The sequence below is a fragment of the Erpetoichthys calabaricus genome, chromosome 10, assembly GCF_900747795.2.
Source record: "Erpetoichthys calabaricus chromosome 10, fErpCal1.3, whole genome shotgun sequence".
Classification (NCBI taxonomy): domain Eukaryota; kingdom Metazoa; phylum Chordata; class Cladistia; order Polypteriformes; family Polypteridae; genus Erpetoichthys; species Erpetoichthys calabaricus.
The window spans coordinates 100,734,298-100,751,659 of record NC_041403.2 but is presented as its reverse complement, the minus strand read 5'-3'; the positions used below and the strand labels follow the sequence as shown (position 1 = coordinate 100,751,659).

At 38.4% G+C, this 17,362-nt stretch overlaps 2 protein-coding genes across 3 annotated transcripts in view; one reads left to right on the top strand and one right to left on the bottom strand.

Moving 5' to 3' along the window:
- Positions 1-17,045, bottom strand: part of LOC127529414 (uncharacterized) — a 287,343-nt gene extending 270,298 nt beyond the window's left edge. Inside the window, exon 1 of the mRNA XM_051932871.1 lies at positions 16,978-17,045. The gene's annotated coding sequence lies outside the window, so the exon portion shown is untranslated. The remainder of the gene's footprint in view (positions 1-16,977) is intronic.
- Positions 1-17,362, top strand: part of LOC114658415 (cadherin-4-like) — a 2,147,065-nt gene that overhangs the window by 26,519 nt on the left and 2,103,184 nt on the right. The window lies entirely within an intron of this gene.

Below are 17,362 nucleotides of genomic sequence, written 5' to 3'. Positions count from 1 at the left end.
GTTTATTTTGTACACATCTCTCCCTTGTGTGTTTCCTTTGTATAATCTATACACCAATATGATATTTGTGGTTCCATTAGCATTATTCTGAATACAGAGATATACTATGTGGACATGCTGTCATGTTGCAGCAAATTGGGAAGTGTGTCATAAGGAACATTAATGTACATTGTTAAATATTGTACACAGAGAGAATGCAAATCTATAGAAATGCACACTGACACAAATACAGTACATACTTAAATGCACACAAATAGCTTTTTTGGCACACCTCCATGTGCAGGAATGGAAAAAAAAAAACCTTTAAGCATTAATTCTTAACGGCCTAATGAAAGGTGGCGTCAAGCAGAGTTTTTCTGTTAAAACGTAAAAGCAATAGCCAGTAAACTGTACTGCTGTGCGCGATATGACAATTGGCAAACCAAAATCACACAAAGGTATCTGCAGCACCTTCATGAGATGAACAGCTTTGGAGAAAGCCTGCATAATTTGTCATGGGGTTTGTCCCTAGGAAGAGATTTGAATATGTGGTGCTGAGCTAACAAATGATGCTGTGCTTTTATCTCTTACTGACAATGCCCAGTAGGGAACAAGGTGATACCCCTCTGAGAAGGAAATAAACTGTTACCTGTGGTCCTGTTGCTCCCTCCATGGAGGGAGACGTGCCAGTTTTAGTCCCTCCAAATGCAACAACTTTATTCTTCCTCTGGAGAGACAGCGTTACAGTTCTGATGTGTTGATCCCCCTAATTTAGATTTTCATTCTGGAAGGCACACCTCTATGTTATAAGATCTCTTTTTTAAATATGAAGAATAATAGCACCTTAATCAAGTGTTTTAAATACATGGGGAGGCAGAGTGGTGGCTCTGAGGCTAAAGATCTGCACTGGCAATCGGAAGGTTGCCGGTTCAAATCCCTTAAATGCAAAAAAGAGACTCTGCTCTGGTGGGCCCTTGAGCAAGGTTCTTAACCTGCCATTGCTGAGCGCTTTGAGTAGTGAGAAAAGTGCTATAAAAATGCAAAGAATGATTATTATTATTATACATTGCCTTGTAAATGGTCTGCTGACTTCCTTTTCAAAAAATTGGGTAAAATGCTTCCACTTAGCCTGTTCAGTGTGTATTCCAATTATGGGTTCTTCTTTAAGTTTATATGTTGCATATCTATAAACCATCCTGATCAGAAAATGGGCATTCGAGAGGAATCTCTCATTTGATTTTTCAAGTGGGGAAAGAAATTAATGCGGCAGAACTGTGATAAGCTTTTTTTTTTCAGGTTAAAATTAACTTTCTTTTTTGGATGTGCTTTCATGAAACTTTCTTTTAAATTTAAGAAACTATCATAAAGTGCTGATAAAGTACAAAAATATTCAAGTTATTCCACTCTATTAAAAGGACAAAAAATGCATTTGCCCTCTACTCTTCCTGTTTCATTTGTGTGAACTGAGCAGTCATTGCAGCTAAGTCAGTTCCTCGAAATGCACCTGAGTTGCTGATGCAGCACTTTCTCTGTCTGATGGCATTTACATACGTGTCTCTCTTTACTTTCAGTTTTACACTGCACAGTACTGAGGGATATGCTTTTAGTGAGTCAGCCAGTTTGACAGCTAAGGACTGTCAAATTCCGCTCTAATGAGACAGATGCTGTACCTTCCAAATAATGTAAAACAGGTGCCATTAAACATTTATGACGTCTTATTTAAAAAGAACTGTATAAGGCTAAGCTGAAGAATTGAGTGACCAGAGCTGACTAGAGAATTAAAATCTGCATTATGTTAAATCAAGTATTCAGTTGAGCCAAATAAAAAATATAAATGATGTTTATGTCTGCGTATTTAGTGTCTGTGTATTCTGGGTGGCAAACAAGTATGCAGTTATGGACATTAACACCACTTAACAGCCAGTAAACAGAGCCAGAGTTGGGGCAGCTGGCTGACTTCAAGATCAGGCTAGTGCAATGGCACGTAGTCTATTAGCTATGGGCTGTTGCAGAATACATCTTTTTCATAGAAAGGGAGAGGCATTACTATTCAAACAACGCAGAAAATCCATATCAAAAACCTTGCCGTAATTTAATACATGCATTATATAACAATACTAGCATAGCGAAACACTTGTTTAATAAAACAGGCCCAATGGTACCAATGGTAAGTCCATCTCTTTCGATGATATTGTGCATTTACAAACCTCCATTCACTGGATATTCTTTAAAATTCTCTTTTGTTGTCTGTTGTGTTGCCTTTTAGCATCAAGTATTCTAGCCCTTATGTAACATTTTCTTTGTGCTTCTTGTACTCATTCCACGTCAGACATTCCAGCAGCTGTCAGAGGAAGAAAGCAGCAGGGCTCCTCTGGACTCTTGTTTGTTTAAGACCAACACCAGGCTCAGTGGCGTATCAACACCAGGTAGTGCTGGTAGGGGTTGTACCCAGTTGGCCTTGTTACACATGTAGTTCAGTCTCTAATTCCTGAAGTACTGTAAATCTGGAACTGGTCAAAAGTTAATTCAAGATAGGATTACAGCTGGCTTCAACATAGATATTCACTGAATTTGGAATTAGAAGATGAGTCAAATGCATGGTCTTCTGAGGTGAAGGAAGAGCAAGGTATGGGTAAAGATAGGAGATGAGATTTCAGGGGTGCTTTTGGTGGTATGTTTGCAGAAATGGACAAGCCACACTGGCTGCCATGCTGGGATTAGCCACTTGCTTAGTTAGGCAAGGCTCCTGAAAGAATGTATTGCTTCAGTCTAGGTGGTATTATTTTTTTTTTATATGAGAGCCTTCTTGATGTTACTAGAGTATGTAGAAAGATATGCACAGGGTTCTATGTGGCTTAAAATACGAAACTGAACACAGCTTGTGGAGCACTACAGTTCTGTTTACAAGCATAACTTTTAAAAGAATGAAAGTTTTGTTGTTGATCTTCTCTCTGGTGTAAAGACAGGAATTTAATGGTTAAACTCAAAGTAGATATTTTAACAAAAATTGTGTTCCATGAATTGCTGGGCTGCCTGGACGCGTAGCGCGCCGCTTAATCTCGCCAAGTAAACCAAGCATACAAGTCTTGATGGGGTGCCAGAGATGAATAGATTTAGGTGTTAGAGATGGTATAAAAGCACCTGTTTACCTCTCATTCCATAGAGCTTTGTTCATTTAACTTTTGAAATAATGATAGTTTAAGATATAACAATACAGCAAAGAGACTTGTCTTTTAATAGAATTTGGCACTGTACTATCTTTTTAGCATACATTATGACTTTTAAACAATAGTTCAGTTTCCAAAGTTTAGCTACATGTGATTTTCTCATCTAATACTAACAATCCTCAACTTTTTACCTCAGTGTATCAGAATTTATAGAGAAAATGGTCAGTAACACAAAGAAATGTTGAAAGACTTAATCCCTCCAGGTTTTCAAACATATAAACTTCAGATGGGGTTATGTGCTCATTATTGGAGAGCTGAGTGCTGGAGCTGCTGCAGATTATTAGCTAAAGAATCCAGTGTTAAACTTTCTTTCTTTCTTTCTTTCTTTCTTTCTTTCTTTCTTTCTTTCTTTCTTTCTTTCTTTCTTTCTTTCTTTCTTTCTTTCTTTCAGCTATTCCAATATGATGATAATCTGTAATTTTGGGAACTGTGCGGCATCACTGTCATTATCTTTTGCTATTAGTAAATGAGCCTACAGTTCTGGACAAGTGTCTCTTCAATCAGGAATGAGAGCTAGTTGGGTTTTCATTTTTTTTTTCTTTAACTTTTGCTTAAGGGTCAAACGGCTTTTAACTGTTTCTTTATTCAGTGTTTAATGTTCTTAAATAGTCTTTTCCTGAATCTGTTTCTAATGGCATTGAGAATACTGGCAGACTGGCAATCTTTCTGTAAAGCCCATAAGAGATCACCATTTCTAAATATTCCCAAATTGAAATCCTGTGCCAGAAGACTCACATTGCTATGTTTAATACTACTGCCTCATAGCTCCATGAAACTAGGCTGAAATCTTGGGCAAGTCACTGTCTTTGTGGAGCTGGCATGTTTTCCCAGTGTGAGGGTTTTTCCTCAGGTGCTCCAATTTTCCTTTTACATCCCATGGATATCACTTAAAATTGGCCTCATTTGAATGAGGGTGGGGCGGCACGGTGGCGCAGTGGTAGCGCTACTGCCTCGCAGTAAGGAGTCCTAGGTTCATTTCCTGGGTCTTCCTTGCATGGAGTTTGCATGTTCTCCCTGTGTCTGTGTGGGTTTCCTCCCACAGTCCAAAGACATGCAGGTTAGGTGCATTGGCGATCCTAAGTTGTCCCTAGTGTGTACTTGGTGTGTGTGTGTGCGTGTGTCCTGCGGTGAGCTGGCTCCCTGCCCGGGATTTGTTCCTGCCTTGTGCCCTGTGCTAGCAGGGATTGGCTTCAGCAGACCCCCGTGACCCTGTGTTAGGATATAACAGGTTGGACAATGACTGACTGACTGAGGGTGGGTGTGTGTGGTATTGCCTTGTCCTTGGTACAGTATGGTACATTCAGCATTATCTCTGTCTTTCTGCAAACTTGTATTGGATTAGGCAGGATTACAAAATAATTGTATGGATGGCTGGAGACTTTTATTATGAGAAAATCTTTATTGCCCTGGTCAATCTGCCTACTGCAGTCTAAGTTTTATAAAATGACTTTTATCTTGGAAAGTTTGACTTTGCAGTAAGGAATGTGTATGTCAGTTCTTGATGTTGTCCTTCAGTCTATTCTGTAATATTACGTTTGCAGTACTCCTAAAACGATCTTTTTGATGCTGCAGTGGCTGAGTGCCCTCGCCCGAGACTATTCCTGCATAGTGGTTGATACTAGTGAGCTACACTGCAGCACTCATGACCCTGAAGTGGATTTAGTAGATTTGAAAATGATCGTTTTACACTTTTTGATGATTAATTCCCAGACTCAAATTAAATATGTCTTCTTTCACCACCACCTGTAATTAACCAAACATGCCGACAGGGTGAGATCATGTAGATGTCCATGCAAGTAGCCATAGGAATTTGGATTTGAACAAAAGAACAGTGAATTGGTGAAGCAAATGCTAAGTGGTTTCTTTATCAAGCCATTCTGTTGATTTGCCAGTAAACTTAAATATTTTGGATCCTGTATACATAAACTGCGGTGGGTTGGCACCCTGCCCGGGATTGGTTCCTGCCTTGTGCCCTGTGTTGGCTGGGATTGGCTCCAGCAGACCCCCGTGACCCTGTGTTCGGATTCAGCGGGTTGGATAATGGATGGATGGATGTATACATAAATGTGAATGTGCTATATGGTGGACTGGCACTGACTCTCCTCTCGGGTTGGTATTTGCCTTTTTTCTTAATGCTGCCTGTATAAGGTCTGATTTTCTGTGGCTGAAGATTAGAATAAGTAAGTTTGTATGTATAATTTCTGAAATATGATTTTACACGCTCAGTTTATTGAACAATTTTGCTAATACAATTCTCATTGATTTGGGGGGATTTTGTGCTATATGCATTATTATCAAGCATAAACAAAGTTTGATAAAACATTTTCATTTATTTTGTTTTTTTCAGTGATTTGATGTTGCAAGATCAACATTTGTTATACTATATATGAAAAAGAAAAAAAAAAGGGCTGAGAAAAAATATACAGTGCTTCTGCCTTCTTTTTATTCATTTACCCTTGTCTGGCCCACTTTTATAAGCCATAAATAAAGATGTTTATTTGTTATTTTACATGCAAAAAGCAGACCACAGAGAGATCAGAAATACATCTCAGTGAGAGGCGCGTCTCAGGAGTTACGCTCCTCAGTTTGGACACAGCAAGTGCAGTTTCCCTCCATTGCGTCTCTCAGAACAGTACAGGAATTGGTAGAGAAACCAATGATCTGCACACCGGCAAGTATTGTTTAAGATTTAAATTGGAAAAAGCTAAACAGCGGTTATGGAACGGCCTCCCCTTCAATGCTCTTGCCATTCCCTGAGAGTGTTTTGATTTTCTTGAAGACACCGACTGGTGCTTGAGCGCAGGTGTGCTATTTAGAAAAACAAAGGGAACAAATAGCATCACTTCACACCATTCTCTCAGGGAAATTGAAAGATCGCTGTCGCATATCCTCCCCCATGTTTGTGTGACAACTTGGGACAGCTTCCTTAAACAGACAGAAGTGCTTAAGAAAAGCAGCCAGTAGCAATTTTTTGCAGAAACTAAAAGCTTAAATATAGCAAGGTACTGTTTTTGATTGAGTAGATTAATTTTACAGTATGCTGCACTGGTTTATGTATAGCTCTGCAAACATTTTATTAAACATAGAACAATACCTATTGGGCAAAGTTGGGTCCTCTTTTACAGTAAAAACATTTCATTGAGGACAGCACAGCCAGGTGTGGTAATTCTGAAAGGCCATGTAGCAAATATTGTCAAAGAAAAAAGATTTAGGGCACCAACTAGTTTCCCTGTTTTTTGTTGGTACTCGTCACTTGAGAAGAGTACAGCTGAAAGTATTCTGAACAGACCCATAATGTAGAGTGATGCAGAAAACTCATAGTTTGCACTTAATTTCTGTACAGTATGTGTTTCTCTTCAGTAGAACCTTTCCCAACTACCTGCTGGGTTGTGAGACTGCTAAGGGCGGTGTGGTGGCTCTGAGGCTAGGGATCTGCACTGGCAATCGGAAGGCTGCCGGTTCGATTCCCGTAAGATGCCAAAAGGGACTCTGCTCTGTTGGGCCCTTGAGCAAGGCCCTTAACCTGCAATTGCTAAGCGCTTTGAGTAGTGAGAAAAACACTATATAAATGCAAAGAATTATTATTAAGGATAGAAGCTCCTTTAGCTGGTACACCAGTGAGCAGTTTTTCCACAGTTTCTGGAACAACATTCCTAGAGAGAGATGACAAAAATGTTACCTTCTAGCATGAGAATTTGCACCTTTTTTACCTTTTAAATGTTTGTGTCTTCTGGGTGCTATGTGTTTTTTTTTTGTTATTTTGATGGATTCTGCATTGTTTTATGATTTTTTTTAAAGGGTCCTGTCCGTTTCTTGTAATTGATGTTCTGTTTTTTTTTTTTTCTTGTGTATGAAGTATGGAGAAAGTATTGTGATCATCCAAAGATTCGATGTCAAGATTTTGATGAATCTCAACGTTTTAGACCTCCTTGACTTTCTCTTATACGAAGTTTAGGGAAAACATTGGAATCCTCCAAAAATTCCGTTTCAAGATTTTGATGAATCTCGACATTTTAGACCTCCCTAAGTGCAAAAAAAACATTTTTGGAATTATGTCTGTGTGTGTGTGTAAACACAATAACTTGAGTATGCTTTCACTTAGGTCTACCAAATTTTGCATACAAGGATTAGGTACAAAACAGATTTCTATCAACTGTTGGGCTATTTCCGCTAACCAGAAGTGGTACTTACCATTTATTTATACAGCTGTGGAGTCCAATTTATTCAACTCTACTTTTATAATAATTGTTCAATATATTATTAATTTAATTTGATTTGTTGTTGATGATTCTTTAATGTACATAAAAAATATAAAAATTTAGTCATTGTCTTGCAGTTTTCTCCTCGAATATCTATCCCCATATTTGAGTGTACAAGAAAGTCTAGGGGAGACCACTGCCAATTTTTTTTTTATTCATTTCATATGTTCTGGCTGCACTTCATGCATTACTGGGTGCCAGAATAATCTCAGTTTTTATTTTACTTCCAACTATGGTTCCATGTGAAAAAATCTTGAATGAGCAGAGTGTGTGTTGGGTTTGAAGTTGCCTCATAATCTAAGATGAGGGAAATGCCTTCATTGCATTCATCAACAAGCTGGTATGATCATCAGTTTGCTAGTAATTTCTAAGGGCTATAATTCATATTATCTTAACGCATCAGCCATGCCTTTGACAGTTTTTGTGTTAGAGTTTTAGATGGTTTGAGAGACATATAACAACCTTAATACATGAGAAGCATTGTCGTCATCCTCTATAGCAGAGCTCCACAAAAAGTATTAATGGTTTGCATGATATTCTCTTTGGCAGTGAATCAAGGGCTTTGTGTGAAAGAGAACAATCCAAGAAAGAATGCAGCTTTATTATTGCATGTGGATCTTGGTAAGAAATTTACTTTAATGAGATGAATATGTTCTCACTGAGGTGGCATCACCGTGTCTTTTCTGGGGGTTAGGATAGAACAATGACAGGGCATACAAATGTGTGAATTTTTTAGGACCTCTTATCTCCTAAGGTGCTCAAAAATAAGTCAAACTTTGGCTGACTTTTCAGTTTTTATTACCTCTTGAATAGATAAGTGCAACTATCCATTTTCCGAACTTGATTTTTTAAAAACAGTATCAATCATGGCAGCATCAGGCACTGCTCAAGAACCAACTCTGGCTGGGGTGATAGTCTTTTAAAGGTGAGGGAGTGAGAGAGATGGTGAAGCACTTACAAGATTAACATGTCTGCTTTAATCCATCAGCAGGGATACATGGCCTCCAGGGACCTCGGGTGAGAGGTAAGCCGTGTCCGTGGTGTGAATGTGCAGGAAGGGGATGTGGCAAGAAACAGATCACTGGAGCCACATGGAAGGTGTTGTGGAAGATCAGAGCAGAGGCATTGGAGTTTGGCCTCCTGTAAACCTCCCATGACGAAGTGAGGGGCAGGCATTGCATTTCACAACACCAGCATCAGCGGTAATAAAATGTTAGCCAAATAATGCCACCCGCATACTGTCATATGGTACAACTGCCTAAGGACAGCATTAAAAGATATCTCAACATCAAATACTAACACCAAAAGCAGAAACACAAAGAAATATTTATAAATTTCCAATTTAATTGGTAAAGTGCTAAATAATATTGAATGTAAGTAATTGATATCATTAGTGATAATGATGATGGCTAATGCAAAACAGAGGGATTTACAATTTTATTTTACTATTTAAGCACGAAAGCAAAAATGTCACAAAACTAAAAGCGCTCTGCCTTTCAAGCCACAAGGCAGGACTGAAAGGATCACATTCTCTTGGGGGGAAAAAACATTCTAGTTAAGAAATTGCTTTGCTCATATCATGGAAAATTGCAATGATTTGAATATGATGGCCAAATTGAATTTGCTTACATTTTTTAATAATATGTTAATGATACAAGGTAACTACAGTACTTATTTAAATGTGCACAACAGCACCATCTTCTGGGAGGTAGATTGAGGCAGTGCCCTACTTGACCATAATGCGGTACTAACATTAAGAGATGAAATAGAAACAAGTTGTCAGTAAGGGCAGTATGTTGTTTGATAAGTGCCGTTATTATAATGACTGACTTAAAACACATTCTGGCGCTGTTTTCCCATTCCCTCCACATATTCATGCATTACCTCTGGATACTTTGGTTTACCACTTACATTGCAGCACTGTATGGGATTATTTAGCTAGCAATCCCAAACTACGTTTCTGCAGAGTAAGTGTGAGTTTGTAAATGTGAATTTACTCTGTAATACACTGGCATGAGATCTGCACCTATTGGTTCTTACATTGCTCACTTTCTGCTGGGATCAGCTCCAGCAACTTTTGACAGTTTGTTGAAATGCAGATAGTAGGCCTTGAAGAAAAAGGAATGAATGACTAATGTTGTAGAATAATTTAATGAAAGTCTTCTTTTTATCTAATATTGTAGCCTAATCCTACTTTTCTAATTAAACTTTCATGACACTCTGTTGTGTCTTTTTCCACAGCTGTTAGCACACCATATCTTTGAGCTTGGAGTCAGTATGTTTGTATCTCTTCGATGTTAAAGCTGATTATTAGTCAGGTTTATTCTCCATTCTCTGACAGTCATAATCCCCTTCCCTTCATTCAGTTAGGAAGTTTAGTTTGGCTATCATGTGAAAGTTTGACTTGACTTGTTCCTGTGCTTTCAGTCTGCAGAGGTTATACCATATTGTATCTTCCTTGTTTTTGTTGGGTCAGAGACACTGTTATTCTATTATTTTTAAAATTATGCTCTTTGTAAGTTAGAAGTTCCATAGATAATTAGTTTTTAAAACCACATTTAAAGAATGCACATTGAATGATATATTACAGTAAATATTCACAATCTAAAGTTATTTGCATTAGGTATTTATCTTTTGGTTATTGTTTTCATTAAGTGAGTGTCATCTGGTTTGTGCCCATTTCCTATTCATGGCCATAGAGTTTTCAATCATGTGTATCTATAAAGGATAAGCCATGCAAAAGTTTGCTTGTTTTCATTGTTACTATAAACATCTGTGTGAAAATATTATTTTTCTTTATTTGTGGAAGCGATTTCTCCTCATCTCAAAGGTGTGTCAGAAAGGTTGTCTCTCTATTCACATCAATATTTCATAAACAAGGGCAAAACTATAAAGCTTAACAACCATATTCTAATACTACAAATGTGGAAGTGCCTTGAAAAAGTAAAAAGCAAAGCCTGGTTTAATTAGAATCTTTTTTCCCCAAAATGCTAAAATATATATTTAGAATGAAGTGTGAAATTAATTACTGTCGTACTAAATGAAGTAAAGGGGGCTGACACAGAACAATGGCTTATTCAATTCAGTTTATTTTTGTATAGCGCCCTTCACTGAGTGCAGGCACAGAGCATTGTGATGAGTTCTAAGGTAAAATGAAAATATACATTTTATAAATTAGTAGATACAGAATTAGTTCTCATAAGGAGATATACTTGTTTAAACACACAAGAAAACAGAGTAGTTTGAAACTGATTCACATAAATGAAGAACAATATCACTCTATTAATTAATAGTTAATTAACTATGGACCCGAACACCTGGCTTCAGCAGATAGATGGCCATTTCCAAAGGGTGGGACTTGACCGCGTGTCTGCCTGAGTGGTTTTGTCATGTGGTGGGTGCAGCAACGCGCTTTACCAGTGCATGCTCCCTGACCTGATCTGGCCGATGGCCAGTTTACATGGAGAAGAGTAAAGCACAAATTTCAGTCACAGCAACCCAGGAGAAAATAAGCCTTTGGGGACATCGTGGTTAATTGGAAGAGAGACAGAGTCAGACACAGTGACAGTTCCTCAAGACTTTGTCCAAGTAGCTACCCACCTCCTCCTGGGAATTTTGTAGTAGGGTCTGTGCTGCACCATCTAAAGTCATCTCAGATGACTTTACCATGGGCAGAAGACTTATATCTATATACTGTATGTGTTGTGATATGAGCTGTTTTCTGCCTATATCAGGTAATTACATGCACTGTAATGAGAATGTATTACCGTGTTTCCCCGAATGTAAGGTCTTATATTAATTTTTGCTCCAAAAGATGCACAAGGGCTTATTTTCAGAGATATCTTATATTTATTCATGTACAACAATATACAGTCATATCATCTTCTTCTGGAATATCGTCATAACTCTCCACATTCAAACCCTGAATTTCTTGCTACTCCAGCCACTTTTGGGACCCTCTAGGATCGATGTGCGTGCCTTGATGTTTGATGAATGGTTTGATGTGTTGAAGTAAAATGCCAACATACAAATATATTAATGTTGCTTTGATATTCAAGCGTTGCATATTCCCCAAAGTAATGACACAATATATTTTAAAAGTCTCACATACCATCTTCTGTGCCGTCTTTTTTTTTTTTTTTTTTTTGCACCTTCACAACATCGTCAGAATGTACGGCGGCATATTTGAGCCACAGAGAAAAAAAAAAGGACATAATGAAAATGTCTATTTTGTGATTAAAGTGGAAATTTTAGCTTTAAACTTGAAATGTCCACTTTAACCTCGCAGTTTACTTTATCATTAAAGCAGACCATCGTAAACATCATGTTAAATCGCTACGTGCTTCTGGGGCTTCCTCCTGACCTGACAGCAGCAGCAAGCAGCATCGCCACACAGAGCGCGTTAAATTTATAATATTCCAGCTCTCTGCACATTTAGAATTCTTAGATTTATACTTGATATCACTTTCATGATAAAATGCATGAAAATATATGTTACATTTTACAGATAAATTGTTAACTTTGTTTAAATAATGAATACTGATAATAATTACACATATGGTGTGGCACGGTGGCAGTGCAGTAGTGCTGCTGTCTCGCAGGGAGTCACGTTGCTGGTGTTCCCTGCCTGAAGTTTGCATGTTTTTCTGGTGGGTTTCCACAGTGTGCTCAGTTTTCCATCCAAAGACATGAAGGTTTGGGGATTTGGTGAAGCTACAATGACATTAGTGTATTGTGTGTGCGTGTGTTCACCTTGCAATGAGTTGATGCCCCGTCCTGGGATTTTGTTTCTGTCTTGCGCTGATGCTGCTGGAATGGGCACATCCCCAAATTGATGGATGTAATCATTAAACATCCTTTTCAGAGATATTGTGGCAAGGTGTCCTCAGAATTTAATGGATATTTCAGGCACACGCATCACATCGTGTGAAGTATAAACCTGGCCTTAGGCGCCTTACTTTTCAGCTGATGATCTTGACTAGGGCTTATTTTTGGGGTAGGGCTTATATTACAGAGCAGCCTGAAAATCATGCTAGGGCTTATTTTCGGAGTAGATCTTATTTTTCGGGGAAACACGGTATGTACCATCTATTGGAATGTATTTTATAATGAATTTAGCTGATTTCATTCCAAAAATGGTGCATCACAGACATTAGTATTGCTATTAGTCCTACACCGAATGCTGTATAACGGAGGCAAAAGACAAACTGATGCTATAATTTGATGAGGGAATATTGAAGTAGGAAATTGGGTATGGAATAAAAAAGTATATTAGGGGGAGTGCTAATCTCATTCAATTCCATGAAATATTCTGGTGATCTGCCATCATTCTTGTAGCAAAATGACAGCAGGAATAAATCATGAAAATAAATGAAAACTTACTTTAACAGCTATAAAGGGGGCATAAAGAGGACATGCAGGCCCTGAGTTTAAGACCCCACAGGTCATACCATCAGTTACTCGTCTCAGTGTATGCTCCAATGGGAGTAGTACTTCCTCTAGCCATCTTTTCTATTTCCTATATATTTTAAATTTCCTTTATTACGTTTTCATGTCAGTTGTATGCATCATCTAATAGAACGAAAACATGCAGTTCATTTTATAAGTAATGATGATAAATGCTTTGGAATGGGCAAGTGATGACTGCCGGTCTCTTGTATTTAATTCATTTCAATTAGATGACATTTCTGCACTAAGGTCAAGACCAATGGTCTGCGATTTACCGTGAACCGGGCCAACTGGTTAGCTAATAAAGGTTACATAAGTATTGCAGTTTCTTTTTTTCAAACATAAAATGTGGGCATTCAGTGCTAAAATAAAAAGACATGTATTGCTAAGATACGTAGAATCAAAATGTAGCCAAAGCTGAAGTCACTATTGTGAGATTGCAAGCTAATTTCACTTATCACAATGCCTATTTTAATGTAACTCTTTCTATGGTGGTTTGTTACATGTTCTGGGGCAAGACCTGTGTATGTAAGCGTTAAAAGTGATTGTTTTATTCATTTGCTTTACTACTGCATGGAATAACTATGAATCTGAGTTTGAAAAAGTGAATGATTCATTTGTTCACATTTAGTAAATCAGTAAATAACACCGAGTGTGTCTGCTTTAAAACAAAGATATAAGTAAAACTTTTTTCTAGATGCATTTAAAATGGCCTCATTTTACATATAAGCTGAAAAATTAGAAGCCAGTTTACCCAAGCAACTGCCTCCTTTGTATATCATAATTTGTTTTTGAAAGATGTGAAGTTTTATGGAATAATAAAGATTTATCCCTTGGATAAATGAGGTAAGAGACATCTTTAGTTATACAAACGTCAGATTATAAATTAATGTAATGAAAATGCACAAGGGGCTGATAAATATATGCCAGAGTACATATTTTTTTAGAAGGTGATGTGATTTATATAAATCATACCAAGCTTGCACTTTTTGTTAGACTGAACCTTAATCTGCCTTACTACACCGGTTTAAATGCAACAATTGACATTTACTCGTCATGTTCTGCATGGTGTACCTGTGAAGTAATAATTATTCCTAAGCCCTATGAGAGAAAAACTCATGCTTTAGTTAAGAAAACCCTGGAATAGCTTTAAAAAATCAAATTTGACCTTTTAAAAATTTGTTTGTATAAAAGATGATAGTCAAATTACCCCGGGGTGATCTCAAAGAAAATTGAGAGGACATTTCTGATTTGATTTTAATATGAATTAATTAGCTTACAGTACATGGAGTATTAATGCTTTTTATGGTTGTTGTGCTTGGTGTTGTTTACATGTTGGCCAAAATAAATGCAAAAATATTTCCTGCACTCAGAAATAGAAAGCATCCCTCTCATTTTAGGTGACTCCGTTGGTTTCTATTTATATCTTTTTTTCTGTTATCGAGAGATTCCCATCTTATGAAGTGATTTTGCTTTTCAATTAGTTTTTATCTATCTGTTATCCATCCATTTATGCGTTATCCATATTCACTTATTCAAGTAAAGCTTGTGAGGACTGGGCCAATTCGAATGCGGTGCATTAATCATAAAAGCTGAACATGGCATCTGCTCCATTTAGATCCTGCATAGCAGAGTTTCTTTTGAATATCGGGGGATTCAATTCTTTTCAAGAAGAATTTAGATATGTCATAAATCACAAATAACTGTAAACAAACCCCATCTAACAAATACATAGTTACAGAAGCAGACAAGCATAAATAGCTAGAGTAGATACAACTAAACACTTTCCTGTTATTATTGTAGTGTACTAGGGTGAGGGTGCATGGGACATATCCTTTCTTGCAATCTCTGTGAAGAGTCTGAGAATACCCTCTGTCTACCTGCCTTCCTATTTCTCTACTTACCTATCTATGCATCAGTGTTAACATTTCCTATGCACAAACATCCTAAGGAATAACAAATGAAAATGGTTTGTAATAGAGTGTCACTAACATCCAGCTCCACCCTGGATAGATGCCCCACCTCCAAAGATCCAGCACCTTCCAATTCTGCAGGCAGCAGCAAGGACACACTCCAGCCAGAGGGGAAGGGGGAAGGGATGGATAGACAGATAGATAAGCAGGTGAGCAGGGGGCACATCTCCTTCTTGACACCTACTGAGCAAAATTGAAAACGTGTTTAATTGTGCATCCCCACCTCTTGTGGTTTTTTCTTTAATGTGATTCTATGATGAGCAACACCCAGTGTTTCAAAAGGTTTCTCTGGATTTTGGGGTTCACAGAGAAGGGTGCTGTCTTCTCCACCACACACAGCTTTGTGATGTGGACATAGAACAAGAGTAGCTGAGGAAAACCCAAGTAAAAGAGCCAAGAAATCTTCACACACAGACCAGGCACAGAATTCAAACCTAGGACGCTGGATCCGTGAAGCAGCAAAACCAGCTATAGTGCTACTGTACCTTAATCTCTTTTATATTTTTTGCCATCTCTTTTAGTACCCATCTGGTGAATTCTGACAGAGATTTTTCTTTTTGTAAACCTGGACGAGCCTTTATCCTCATAGGCATACAAAGGCTTCATTTGATGTTTCCCTCTTTCATTTGAAGGTTTTTCCATCCCCTTGTTGCCTCCACATTAGCACCTGCCATATACAGTAAAATAGGAGTTTCAGAATTCTTCTTCTGGCAAAGTGCCTTAAGCATTGACAGTTTACTGCAGTTTATAGCACCCAATATCAATTACTTCATGGATAACCAGATGGCTGCCTTTAAACAGTATGTATTTTTCTTTGTTTTTTTCCTGCATACCGATGGCTCAGTTTATAGGACATTTTAATGATGTATAGTAATAATGTATAGTAAAACACACATTACATAATATACATAATATATAGGTACTGAGATGGATTGTTTCTAACTTGAATTTTGCAGGAATAGGCACTGCCCACCAATTTTTCTTCTTCTTCTTTTGGCTGCTCCAGTTAGGGGTTGCCACAGCGGATCATCTTTTTCCATATCTTCCTGTCTTCTGCATCTTGCTCCATTACAACCACTACCTCCATGTCCTCTCTCACCACATCCATAAACCTCCTCTTAGGCCTGCCTCATTTCCTCTTACCTGGCAGTTCCATCCTTTTCCCAATATACTCAGCATCTCTCCTCTCCGCATGTCCAAACCAACACAATCTCGCCTCTCTGACTTTGTCTCTCAACCGTCCAACCTGAGCTGACCCTCTAATGTACTCATTTCTAATCCTGCACATCCTCATCACGCCCAGTGCAAATCTTAGCATCTTTAACTCTGCTACCTCCAGCTCTGTCTCCTGCTTTCTGGTCAGTGCCACCGTCTCCAACCCAAATAATGTAGCTGGTCTCACTACCGTCCTGTAGACCTTCACTCTTGCTAATACCTGTCTGTCACAAATCACTCCTGACACTCTCTTCAACCCACTTCACCCTGCCTGCACTCTTTTTCACCTCTCTTCCACAATCCCTGTTACTCTGTACAGTTGATCTCAAGTATTTAAACTCATTCACCTTCACCAACTCTACTCCTTGCATCCTTACCATTCCACTGACCTCCCTCTCATTTACACACATGTATTCTGTCTTGTTCCTACTGACCTTCATTCCTCTCCTCTCTAGAGCATATATTCACCTCAGCACAGCACCACAGGGACTCCTGTCTAATCTCATCTGTCAACCTCTCCATCACCATTAAAAATAAGAAAGGCTCAGAGATGATCCCTGATGTAATACCACCTCCACGTTGAATGCGTCCATCACTCCTAGCCCAGACCTCACCACTGTCACACTTCCCTCGTACATATCCTGTACAACTCTTACATACTTCTCTGCCACTCCTGACTTTCTCATAAAATACCACAACTCTTCTCGAGGCATCCTGTCATATGCTTTCTCCAGGTCCACAAAGATGCAATGCAACTCCTTCTGGCTTTCCCTATACCTCTCCATCAACACCCTCAGAGCAAACATTGCATCTGTGGTGCTCTTTCTTGGCATGAAACCATACTGTTATTCACTAATCATCACCTCCCTTCTTAACCAAGCTTCCACTACTCTTTCCCATAACTTCATGTTGTGGCTCATCAATTTTATCCCTCTGTAGTTACTACCGCTCAGCACATCCCCTTTATTATTAAAAATTGGTACCAGTATACTTCTTCTGCACTTCTCAGGCATCCTGTCACTTTCCAAGATTGCATTAAACAATCTGGTTAGAAACTCCACTGCCGTCTGTCGTAAACACCTCCGTGCTTCCACAGGCACCGCCCTCCCGATTCCCTGAAATTGATGAAGTGGGTTTGAGAACAACAGTATTCCTATAACAATCCAGCAAAACAATTAATTTCCTAGTAAATGCACAGGTTACCCTCAAATTGACATTATGGGGTGATATGTGTTTTAAACAGTTCGCCATTATTGAAGTT